This window comes from Colletes latitarsis, chromosome 4, assembly GCF_051014445.1.
Source record: "Colletes latitarsis isolate SP2378_abdomen chromosome 4, iyColLati1, whole genome shotgun sequence".
NCBI classification, from domain to species: Eukaryota; Metazoa; Arthropoda; class Insecta; order Hymenoptera; family Colletidae; genus Colletes; species Colletes latitarsis.
The window spans coordinates 33,230,758-33,244,378 of NC_135137.1; the positions used below are offsets into that span (position 1 = coordinate 33,230,758).

The 13,621-nt window shown below is 36.5% G+C and overlaps 1 protein-coding gene across 2 annotated transcripts in view; it reads right to left on the bottom strand.

The window, feature by feature from the left end:
- Positions 1-13,621, bottom strand: part of Ets98b (DNA-binding protein Ets98B) — an 85,378-nt gene that overhangs the window by 39,198 nt on the left and 32,559 nt on the right. Inside the window, exon 2 of one of the 2 annotated variants that reach the window (XM_076763941.1) lies at positions 11,627-11,691. The exons of the other annotated variant lie outside the window; for it this stretch is intronic. The gene's annotated coding sequence lies outside the window, so the exon portion shown is untranslated. The remainder of the gene's footprint in view (positions 1-11,626; positions 11,692-13,621) is intronic. 2 annotated transcript variants of the gene reach the window in all.

The following is a 13,621-nucleotide window of genomic DNA, read 5'->3' on the forward strand; positions in this document are numbered from 1 at the left end:
TACCTTGCATCACTAAAAGAAATTTATGTTTTGAATTTGGTCCCCTTCAGGGGAATATTAGTTTGCTTAAAGAAAAAATAAACAATTATTTCTAAAATCTAACCATATATAATGTGTTGATTCATTTTTACGGTTCTGTAAGAATGTTTCGATAAAAGAAGTGGTATTTTGTGAAGACATATTCTGTTCGGAGAATAGAACTCTTGAACAGTAGAGCACTCGGATGGTTGAACATTCAGGTAATGGAGGCTCGTATAATGAAGGTTCTAATATATGTATGTGCAAAAAGTATCAGTGTACTTAATTTCCTTTTTACACGGTAGATATGTTTCAAAGAACACCGTCTAAAAAACACGCATTCCTTATGGCAAATTACACATTTTGTTAATACCGAATGAACCTACGTCCACAGTAAAAGTTGAATTGCCGTCGATCGAAAGGTGACTGACATTTTTGCATCTAATTAGTCTCAAAGTAAAGAAAATTTATCTGTCTAAACTTCTCAAAGACACCGTCAATTAAATATTTCTAGTGGACACTCGTGCTTTCGAAAAGCTTTTACATTTACCTCGTCCAAGTTCGACGTCAAATAATAGTCCAATCAGTTTTTACGCTGGTAACATTTGCTGAAATACTTTCTTTTTGTTGATAGTTGCTCACGCGATGTACAATTACAATACGTCTTTCTACAGACGCTTAAGGATTAATTCGAGGTTTATGAGCGATAAATTTTAGCTCTTACTTCGCAAGATGTTATGAGTGGCCATATTGAGAACGCGAGCAGTATTAAGTACCTTTACCTTATACATACCTATAATAGACATTTTCAGAAGAAACGAGCCTCGAATAAACAGTACAAATTGCTTGCAATTATAAAAACGTTGAACACGCTAATCATTAGAGTAGCATTCCTAACCGTCGTTTAATTTTGTCATAAACGTTTCGGTCGTTATTTGTCAGTATATAACCCCGCGCTAAAGAGGATGGCAAAACAACGATCGAACCGTTTACGATGAAAAGAAACTGTTCCTACGTTGTAACGCTATAATTCGCGTATGATAAATCGATTTTTAAAATCGTATTAAAAAAATTCGAGGACCACGTTAATCTTTTAGCTGTATTTAAACATGCGAGTTAATAAAATAGCTTAGACTGACTTATACCCTGTTGTTCAGTTTACTAATTTCAATATTTATCTCATTCGTAGTTCTGGTACGATTAGCTGTGGAAACAGATTATTAAGTTTTCTTTAAAATTCTAAAAAGAGTTCAAATAGAAATTGCCTAAAAATCATACGATTACAAAGTAACGATTTTATTTGCACGCGTATTCTCACGTGGCTATCCACGATCGATATTGAAATCCACGTTGCGTTACAGGCTGTCGAGGTATTTAAATTTTATGTTCCCATTAATCCGCCTGAACGAACGTTTTCATTGCTCGACGGCCCGTTCCCGCGGATGGTTGCGCGTCAATATTTCCACGGACAAAATGTGCACGCATAAATCGCAATCACAGGTGAGCCAAGTCACTCTTTCTGACTCACCCTGTACATCGCACAACGCTCGCTCGCGCGCGCTTTTTTCTCTTCGCCGCTCCGCGAGTTACGTCGACGCAATCCTCACTATTTTTGCACCCTCCCACCCGAACGACGCCATCTCTCTCTCTCTCTCGCCGTCTCGTTGCCATGATCGGCTGAAGGAAGACAGAGTTAGGAAGTCGCTCGTCATGTGGGACCGCGATTTGGAAAACCCGGAGCGGCCGACCTTGGAAGTGCCGTTCTCCACGCGGGAGAAGGACAATCACCAATGTCCTTTCTCTATTCCTCTCCGCACGCGTCTCTCTGTCTTATTTTTTCTCCCCCCTTCTCTTGTTCCCCCCTCCACGACGCCACGTTTTCTTCTTTCTGTCCCCTCCACCCCCTCTTAGTCTCTTCGTCGCTGTCTTCGTCTTCCCTACTGGCGTATCTCCATTTGTCTTTCTGTATTTCACTATTTTTTTTTTGGGCCTATTTCAATTTTTATTTTATTTTTTTTTTACCGTAAATAACATATCGTAATATCAGCTTCATTCATTTCCTTATATGCCTTCTGTCTTTTATTAGTGTATTTTATTTATCTTTTTTCTCAATTTTGACCTAGGGTCGTTGAAAAAGAAACCGAAGAACCACCATTTTGTAATCAAGGAACAATACATTTGAGAAAGTAAGAATAATTGCAGTCTTCCCAAGAGTTTTCAACCAGAATTTTTATTTTTAGCCCTGATTTCCATGTCACCCCTCTTTTTTATTTTTTTTTTTACGTTTGTAATCATTTTCTTTCGATCCTAGAATTTGTTCTTCCGCCTCGAGTGTTGTCTCTGCGTCCCGTTAGGTCTTCGATCCGAGTCATTCTACTATTTCGAGCATCCTCACGCGATGAACCGTGAATTACAATTCCCAGCGTTTGGGCTTGTGCAATACTTCGATTGAAATCTTGAAAGGGAGAAAGTAAAGGGGCGGGGAGGGAGAGTTCCTATTTACTCCGGGGAATTTCTTTTTATTTCGTACAACGGGTATGCAAGCCCCAAGTCCTGATGTCTCAATGCCGCATTCTGATGGTAATTCGATCAGATTGTTCGTTCGCGTGAGATAACATCGTTGCATCTATCCTATTATTTACTTCTAATGGACGATTCTTTCACGGTTCGACGAATCTTCGATTCCTGTCTAAATTCTATAGCCTGAAATATTTTATACTCTATTTAATTCGTATCAGTCTTGCAGTATTTAACACGATAATACCGCAAATTTTTTTTTCCTTAAATTTTATATTTACACGCAATGACACATCTTTTAACAATTTCAAGCCGAACAGGCTGGCAATTGAGAATTCTTGATTTCTTTATGACGCAATAATTTACAAAAATTATAAAAGTGGCACGTCACTTTGATTAGAAATATTCAATTTATCTGCCTCTTTGCTATTTTAATATATGCAAATATATATTCGTCTATCTTGATCCTGCGTGTCAATTTGCAAAACATTTGGTAAGTCGATAAATTCTCCAACAATTCTCTGATTCATAACGTGCTTCAAAAAATTTGAAAATAATTACACGTATTTCAACGAAAGCAAAAAAATTAATTATCCTGCTGTGACTATTTGTAGATTGACCTTTAAGTGTAAATTACGTTTTCTTGCGAACCGCGACGCAAATGAATTTCCACTGAAAATGTAATTATCGTCGGAGACGCGACCGTTTAAACTTATAATCGAAAAGTGGCGTACTGTTAAAATAATTGTAAAGGCAGTTAAGTGGCTGACAGAACCAGTATAAAGATTAGACAGAGTTTCTTTTCCTTTATTCAAGGAGGCATCGTACGGCGCCTTTCTCTTTGCGCAACTGTTCCATTTCCAGACAACAAAAGCCAGTCGAAGCTTCACGTATCGCCGAGAAAAAGGTTTAATAGGATTTGCTAAGCAGGTAAATGTCGAACTACATACTTGAATAATTTATTTCGTCCCGTGTACCGTGCACGCTCCTCCATTGAAAAACTTCACGTTCGACCTAGCCTAGGAGAAGCTAATCTGAATAATTAACAGCTTTTCCGCGAGCGTGTAAATTGCTTTTGCCGCGTGATAAAGCTAATCGCGACGATCGAGGGACGTTAATTATCGCGGACCTCGTAAAAATTCGTGATAAACGATTATTAAGCCGTCGTGTCGTCGTGTTTTGCCGGCAGATCGTTGCATAAATTGTTTCGTGAGGTTTTATAATATTCCTAATGCGATCCGTTTGCCAGATAGCGTTCGATAATTCATACTTTGACTTTCAACGGTTCGTTGTTTCGATAGTTGTGACAGTGAAACATATAAAATTATCGTAATTGTAATTATAACAAATATATTTTTTTTTTTATTAAAGTTTACATTTACATTCTTATTTTTCTAGCATTTTTCAATCGCGTTGCACACTGGGAATACAATGTGTTGTGTGTGAGTACAAGCTTGCTTTTTCTTTTTTTCTTACAGTTTAGTGTAGATTTTGATTTCTTTGAGGAAGGCAATTGTGTTATTAATATTTACACGTGAGTCTATTACTTTATTTATATTGTTTTGGATTTTGTGCTATCTTCTAATCTCGTTGAGATGATATAGAGGGTGTTTTGCCATCCCTGGGAAAAATTTTAATGGGAGATTCTAGACGTCAAAATAGGACGAAAATCAAGAATATCAATTTGTTGATGGAGGCTTCGTTAAAAAGTTATTAACTCGGAAGTAGGTAGGATTTCGGGGGTATGTCTAATAACCAAAAATGATTGTAATTGACCCCTGCAGCCAGAAATATTTTTTTTAGAACGATTTGAAATTTTTTTTTTTCGTCGAAAAATTTAGGCACCTACCCCCTGTCGATTTTTCTTAAAAATTACTTTTTCATTTTTAGTAATTTTGTTTGGCGCCCTACAGAAAAGTTGTCTAATACTTTTTTGTAGGTACCCATAAGCTCTACTGCAGAAAAAAGTTTCATTAAAATATATTCACTATTGTAGGAGTTATAGCTGTTTGAAAATTGGACCATTTTTATGGGGTTCTTCTCATTTTGCGGGGTCGAGGACCAACTTTTCGAATATTTTTGCGATTTGTACATATTCTCCATCAAAATACGCGTAGTTTGCTTTTTTAAACATTAAAATCGGCCAATCCGTTCAGAAGTTATGACGTTTTAAAGATTCGCATGAAAATTCGGGCAGACATTTCTGGCCAGAAATGGTATTTTCGGTGAGGAATTTTTTTCTCGAAACTGAGTAGGATTTCGGGGATATGTGTAATGACCAAAAATGATTGTAATTGACCCCCGCAACCGAAAATAATTTTATCAGAATGATTTGAAATTTTTTAATTTAATTTTTTAATAACTTACTAACTTACTAACGAAGCCTCAGTCAAGAAATTGATATTTTTGATTTTCGTCTTATTTTGGTCTCTAGAATCTCCTATTAAAGTTATTCCCAAGGGTGGCCGAACGCACTGTATTGTATCACTCGTTTCTGAACATTTTTCGTGACACGTTCGAATTTTGCAGCAGGTATAATTGTGCGATTAATCCTAATTTTAACTTCTACGCCATCGATCGAGAAAATGGCTACGAATATTCTATGTCATTCATGGAACCCTCCATCAAGGCGGAGTACCAAAGCGTCCTGATTGCGATACATAACGGAACTCTATCGAGAAAAATGATTTGGCACACGAAGTTCCATGCCTTGGATAACTTCTTCGACTTTGGATCTACAAAACTTCTTCATTTTCAATAAATTCTACGAAAATTCGAGTATAAAGAGAATCAAGTAATTTTTTGATATAAAACATATTTCGTGGCACATCTCGTAAAGTATTTCGATTTTATTGACCTTAATACTGTTGTATGTAGAATTATAATTATAATAATTAGGTTACTCGTTAATAGTCCATTTTGAGATTTTAAAAAAATTTCCAAATTACACGACCACGAGAAAATCTTGGCGATTTGTCAGATGGTACAGCTTTTTTGCAAGCATTAAATTTTTATCGAGCATAATTATAAAGTAACGTGGTTTAATGGACAAAACGCCTGTAGCGATAAATCCCTGGAAAATACAGGTCTCTGGAGTGCAAAGAGTTAAACTACCAGCAATGACAAGAGAATCGAACGTTATAGTATATAATCTAGCAGACTGGTTTCAGGGTAATTTATCATGCGACGAAAATGTTGCTTTAGGAATTTATAGCGCCTTTCACAGCTATAAACTTCATATATAAGCATTAGTGGCAAATGAAGACAAATGTGACTAGATTTACACGATGTTACAAGTTGTGAGTTTGTTGTTGTCGGTAGAACTAGATTACTAGAAATTTATTTCAATGTTAGAGACGACCGTGACAGACGATTTTATCAGTATAAAACAATGATAAAACAACCTTGAAAATAAAAAATAAGAAAAAGTAAAAATTCAATAAAATTATTTCTTCTTTTTTTTGTTTAAATATCAAACTACATTTAGATTTTGTCTAACACCATGCATGGTATTAACGTTTAAATTAAATGAAAATTTAGATTTGCTATCGCTGACTTTGCGAAACAAGGATAACCGAATAATTGTAAAATGGTTTCCAGCGATGGTGCTTCGTACTTTTCCATAATTATTGCAGCGAAAATAAATTGTTGATGGTGCAATCACCCGAGGGTACTTATTTCACTTCATAACACCGTTTTGAGCGATATGTCGATCGTGCTGGCTGGATTCGCGCCAGTTTTCAGAGCGGCACGATAAATCGCGGCATCGAGCAATTGCGCGTGTACACCGCAAGAAAATACACGTTACCCAATCCCTTAATAAGCTTTACGAGCTGCAGCCGCAGGAAATTGTTCTCTGTTTATTCTAATCTTTACTTGAAAGGTATGACGAACGACTTCATTCTACAATATCAGATTTTTCAATGCATCGAACGAACCTACGATGAATAAAACGTTTTGCAACAAAGGTCGATAATAACCCGTTTTCGTGATTAATTTATTATAGACCCCTAATGATTCAATATATAATAAATAATTCACTTTCGGAAACCTCCTCGATAAATTAAACATTGAGAAATTAATTTTGATGATTCAAATGTGGGTCTATATTTTTTGTTATTGGAACTGAATAACATTTATACTTGCAACATTTCTTTTATAGTCATTTATTCGTTAATTCGTTAGAATATTTTTCTTCATTTTTCTGAGTGTAATAAATAATAAATAATAATTCGATCAAATCATGTCTGCTTTTTGCATAATGTTTCTATAGTTATTGATTTAACAAATGTTTAACATTCGTTCCTTTTATTCCACAACGACTAAGAAATATTTTAATTATATCTTTCGATATTGAAACTCATGTTGATTTGTGTTTTATCGCTTATTTTCGTAACATAATACGTAAAATGTCTTAAATAATTATTTCTTTGCCATCCAAATTCATCAGTTGTCCGCTACCGTGTTTTCAGATTGCTCGAACGTGGAATAATTAATTCTGAACTACTGCTCGATCGATCGATATCGTATTTCAGGATCAGCATTGCAGCCAGCATCGAAAAAGAACCGACCTAATTTGACAGAAAACGTGTTTTTCTCCATCAAGATAACGCGTGGGCCACACGTGGCGAATTCGACGCTGGCAAAAATTAATGAATTCGGGTGAGAATGAATGATTCACTTTCCTTATTCCCCGAACATGTCTTCATCGGACTATTACTCATTCAAGGAGTTTGCAAAACCATTTCGCTGGAAAGCAATTGGGAAACGTTGACCCAGTCGGGTGACTGAATTCTTTCAGCGAAATATCGAAGAATTCTTATAAAAAAGGAAATATAATGTACTGTTATTTGTTTAAAATCAATTTAACTAACAGTACATTGATAAAATAGGAGGTTGGTCACCTAACATCCAGTGACAAATTTAGAAAAACTCAAAAAGTGATTAAACACCATAGAATAATTTGAGATTTCCAATTATAGAAATATTAAAATTTCGACGATCGATTAATTCAATCTTATTGGTGTTAGTCTCTGGATCTAAATATAGACTCAGACCAGAATAAAAAGACCCAAAAGAAAATATCTTTACTTGCAACCTCAAAAAATAAATTATCTGACGATGAAGCAGCCAGGGTTAGATAACTCGATCGTGAGTTTCAAATCAGATAATTATAGGCTCGAATAGCCACTCTAAGAGTTAATGCTCGTTCAAAGTAGCAAGAAGAATGAATTTCCGAATAATTGGATCCCTCGTACGTCAACGAACAAAGAAATAATAGATATCGTTGATCAATGGAAGACGGTGGCCGCCATTGGGCACACGAAATTTGCGCAAACTTTCGCGGTTTAATCGTGAGAGATCAGTATATTTTGTACGCTTTACCGTATACGCGCAAAGGAAGATCATTTACGGCGAAATAAATCGTCACGGAATGCAGCGGGATTAATTCGGAACAGCGAGATTTGCGGTCCGCCAGAAACGAATAACCGGGAATCGCAGCTAACGAGTCGCTTAAATTACGCTTCACGTTGCTCGGCCGATGACAAATGAACTGCAGCCGACGCTCGCTGATATCGAGGTGGACTTTCAGTTAGCGCGTCCTGTAAATGGATTTAATTAAGAATCGCGCGCAAACTCCGACGAGTCGCGCGAAACGGCGTCGCTCTCGCGTTACAAACAGTGTATTCATTAACGTGCATTGTGCGCGATTGATTCCTTCCAATGTTCGAGCAGACAGAAACGGGATCCAACGCGTATTTGTCAAGTCACTCTCGACTCTCTCGACGTGGAATATCTCTCAACCTTTTCATTTACAAATCACTAAAAATTCACGTGAAACCATCCACTGGGATCCTACAATTCGCCAAATTTATATTATTCTCGTATAACTCTAAAAATTTATCTAATAACACCTTTCGCATTATTACCATATTAAAAACAGATTTCATTATTTAGCAGTGAACACGAAAGCTAAGAATTGGGAAAATTTATAATTGTATTTCACTAATTGTAAGTGAAATCAAATGTATTCAACTAAAAGTGAGAAAATAGATATGTACAATCGATTTGAGTCTCCTCGACTTTTTTCTGTGGTGTAACAAACGACTAAAAAAATCGATTCAAATTGTTATTTTCACTCGACGAGTAAAGGAGCTTCAAACGCGGTTACAGATTTGAAACTCTAGACGATGGCAATAGTTTATTAAATGTCTTTGTTCGCGTGGCTGCAGTGGGAATGAAAGGGTTAATTGGAGACGGTATATCACGGTTATTAAACAAGGACGAAATGCTTACTCGATGCGTGCTCGTGAGCGTCGAATGTAGGCAAGTAGATTTGGGTGGGTGTACTAGCATGGACACGTGGCCGCAGGCAAGTAGCGTGCAGTACTTAATAAGCCGCGTGAATTACGTTATTTTTTGCTACGTTGCGCGTTAAAAATGTCCGTGACCCGACAAGCACCAACAATCTGTTGAGACGTATGCAAAATATTTAGTCTCGTCTCGAACAGATTTGTAAGAATCGTAAGAAGCGATTAAAAATTAACAGACGACGAAAACGTAGCAAAATTTCCTCAAAGAAAACAGTGAAAAATTTTATTTAACACGTATGAAATAATATATCAACGTAATATTAATTTATTAAACGAAATCTAGGACAATAATGCATATTCAGTTTTCTATTCTAATTCCCTTTAATTTTTAATTTCAATATTTAATATGTGTACTTGGATTTATTATAGTTTAATTGACTTATTTATTTGCGAAAGATATCAGTTCTATTTTCACGAGAAAGCTGCTCATTTGATGTAATAAACTTAAATAATAATTCTGATTCATAGAGCAAAAGCAAGGTATTAAATATGAGCTTGTTATTAATGATGGGGAATTATTTCTTTCGCTAAATAATTCTCGAGTAATATGGATGATTCTTTTGGTTCGTGGAGCAAGACATAAAACCATAATTTAACGTTACTTGCTTTACGAACCAGAAGAATTATTTAGCATATTTGTTGTTTGAGAATTTTCGAGCAAAAGAATGAACTTTAATTTAAGACCGAATCTGCCTGTCTCATTACGAAAAAAAAAGACAAAACACTTTTGCGTATACTTAATAAAATACACGGCGAGAACGAGGGAGATAATTTGAGGGAAAAATATGATTGAATAGTAGTCTCTTATATGGAAACGGCGGGTGAGTTTAATCGAATGTCACGGGACGCTTAATAAGGCGATTGAATTACGTTGCGCTACGCGAATGAAGGTATTGAAAATCTTGTACAAGTAACGACCCTCTTGAGAATCGTGTGTATTGTGCCGAGGACGCGTAAAAAATTCTATTCGAATACTAGATAACCAATAAATACCAACGTACAGCTATTTATTCGCGACGTTTATTCGATCGAGCAGTTAAATTTTTATTTGTTCGCGACGAAATATTTCATTCTGTAATTGAAATTTTTCTTTTATTCGTTGGTAGAAATTTTTATCTAGCCGGAGTTTTTGATGGTCCATTAAACATTTATCATTCATTCAAGTATAAGAAGAGACTTTCAATTTTTAAATTAAAAATTTCTTCCAAGGACGATGTAAACTTCGATAGACTTACGTTCTATTAAGGAACATTTTCGCGTTAGAACTTAATATTTTAATAGAAAGAAGCTTCCACGATAGTCGAACGTAATATGAACAAGTTAAATCGAGTATCGCGGGGTATTTAATAAGGTGTCTGAGTTATTGTGTGTCGGGCGAATAAAGGTAGTGAAAATATTGTATAAAAAACAAAACGAGCACCGCGACCATCTCCGCGCATTACATAAACAACGCGTATAGCATTAATTCCGTCGCGTTACGAATTTAATAATTTTAACCGAGCAACGTCAAAGCAGCGTGGGCACAAAGTGATCGTTAGTTATTCGTGGAAAAATCACTCGATAATCTTTAAGCTTGACGGAGTGAGAAAAATTTCACCGCACAATAATAATAACGACAACACTGTGAATAAATCGCTGATTTTAACGACCCCATTACAGTACTATATTCCGCGCGTTTTGCTTTAAACATACTCTATCTAAAATATTAATGTGTCGTTTAAACGCTTAAGAATCGTGTTTATCGTGTAGCTTTTTTCCCCATTGCCGTGACCAGCAACATCACCAAGAATTTAAAATTATCTTACGATATCGTCGTTTTAACGCTCCCATAAACGTAGTATTACGTCAGTGAAAATAATTGATTGTAATTAAGCGATGAGATAGATAGAGTCTGTACTCCTTTCTTAACGTTTAAACGATAAGCATATATATTCGAGTGTATAATAAAAATAATATTTTTTTAAACTGAAATTTATAGAATAAAAATCGTATTCGATGGTTACCGTTTATATAGTTTTATTTTTCATACTAGAGAAAAATTGCTTGTACGTTTGAAGAGGTAAACCTTGATATTAAGCCTGATAGGAAGAAAATATCTTTCTCCTGTGACTTTCTAGTTATTGGAAAATGAAAGGGTAAAAAGAGAACGGTAGATAGATGACACGTAGACGAAATAGCAACGCAAGACACCGAACTGTTCGGCTATAATTGCCTGGTGAGTTACCTGTCACGTCGTCGCTACAATTCTCGCGTCTAATTACCATAACCGCACACCGTAAACGTCGCGTAACTCGTGCAGGGAGCGCACAAAGGTCCCCGCGTATTACCATTCGCACAAAGGACATCGATCAGACCGTTATGACATAATTTATCTGTTAATAAGCGACCATGTAACGGCGACAATCCGCGACGAATTCTTAAGGAGACAACCAGGGTACAGAATTTAAAAAAATCCAAAAACTTGACTCTCGTTCTCTGAAAGTTTACCTAAAAATATATCTCTAAAGTTTCATTTTGAAATCTGGAAAAATGACCATTAAAAGGTAGATTTCATTGGACACAAATTTTCTACTGCGGTTAATTAAATAATTTTCTTGCACTGATTGGGCCATATTATTGCTCTGAAACTACAAGATTAAATCAGGTTTCAACGATGTGGATAATGGGTATGCGACTTCAGAGTCATGCTGTTGATAATAAATAACTGTGATAAATACCTGTGATGAAAAATTTCTTTGGCAATTAACTGTGGATTCGACTACGTTAAAGTTTCGTCTCTTACCTGAAACAAAAAGGAAAAATCAAGTTAGATGGAGTATTTTTGGAACACATTAAACTCTCCAGTTTCTGTTTACCAGGTCAACAGACTTCGTGTAAAACATTAGCTTGAACATGATCCATAAATTTGTCAACGAGGATTTTTTCCTCTTCGTATAATAGACATTTACCTATGCATCATCCCTTTGCAATTCAGCCATAAGTGTGATAAAATTTCATTAATTATACCTAGTTTCTGCTAGTTGTACGGCACAGTATTTTACATCCACGTAACACTGTATATGTAAAGATAATTGAATAATAAATTGCTAATAACCTCGTATGGAATTAAATATCTCGAATGGAAAAGAGAGTGAATTAATCTTTTAGGAAGGTCTCTAATAAACGATCCAAGTCGTTCTAAGTCGCGCGTTTAATTGAGGATACCCAACAGAGCAACGGTACAGCAAATGAAACAAACAAGTGCGCGTATCCCGATCGCGAAACGTTGTCGTTGAATGAATACGAGTGCGGTTTTTGCATGCGGAACGACGCTGAACGCACGTCGTGCATGCAGACGAAACGGCCGTTCGGTCATCGAGCGAACATACGTAATTAGGTTTTACATTTAGGTTCCCGCCGATCGACCCCGGGACCGAGCCAATCGATCGACGATATTTCCGAATCCCGCAACGACCATTTAAAAATTCGCGCGGCGTCTAACGGCGCTGTTACGCGCCGCGAGAAATTCGGTCGATCGCGGTCGACGATAAATTTACGCGACCATAAACGCGTCGATAGGTGGAGAATGACGGAGCAACTATGACACGCGTACCCGGCGATTCTTATTATTAGACCGTAACGGGAAACTCCGTGTTTGCTCTTTGATCGCTTTAGAAAAGAGATGAGATTCCACCAGTGCAAATTAGTCGACGTTAGAATTAACGATCGATCATTTTTGCAATACTTATTGACCTACGACGAGCGATTGCTTCGAATAATTCTCAAACGTTTCAAATAAAAATATTCAATTTTAAATTTTTGTATGGGGATGGTGTTGGAATGTGTTTGATAGTGTATGATGATGAGTAACGCTCTTGTTTGTGATACAATAAAGTTATAATTATTTTTCATGGATCGGATGTTTGAGTATGTTGGAAGATGTTGAATGACGACGAATAACTCCCCCGGTTTGCGATACAATAAAGTTATCACGATTTTTTTCAGGACCTTTTCAGATTTCAAATAAAAATATTCAACTTTAAAATTTTGTATGGGGATGGTGTTGGAATGTGTTTAATGTTGTATGATGATGAGTAACTCCCTTATCTGCGATACAATAAAGTTATAATTATTTTTCAGGGTCCATGGGGCAAGTGTTTGACCATGTTGGATGACATTGAATGGCGACGAATACCTCCCCCAGTTTGCACTACAATAAACTTATTACGATTCTTTTCCAAGACCCAAGAGTGTTTGAGCATGTTGAATGATGTATAACTCCTTCACTCGCGTTATAATAAAGTTATTCTTTTTCAGAACCCACAGGACTGGTGTTTGATCATGTTGGATGATATAGAATGACGATGAATAACTCCCTTTGCCATACAATTATTACGATTCTTTTTCAGGACCTATGGAACAGGTGTTTAAGCATGTTTGTCGCTGTTGAACGGCGATGAATCGCCTTTCTCGCGATGCAATAAATATATATTTTTAGTAAAAACGTTGCTTTTCTCCCTGGTTGAAATATTTTAAGGCAAACGCGCGTTGCAACGCGTATCGACCGACGTCTACGGTTCGACGACGGATTCAGAGTTTTCGGCGGGACGTAAAGTTTTCCCTCCGATGGAAGGGGGAAGAAAAAAAGAAGCTCTGCGCGCATTCCCCCCCTGATGCACGTGGCACGTACACCTACCGAGTCGCGTTTTATATCTGCCGGTAACGTTCGCGGC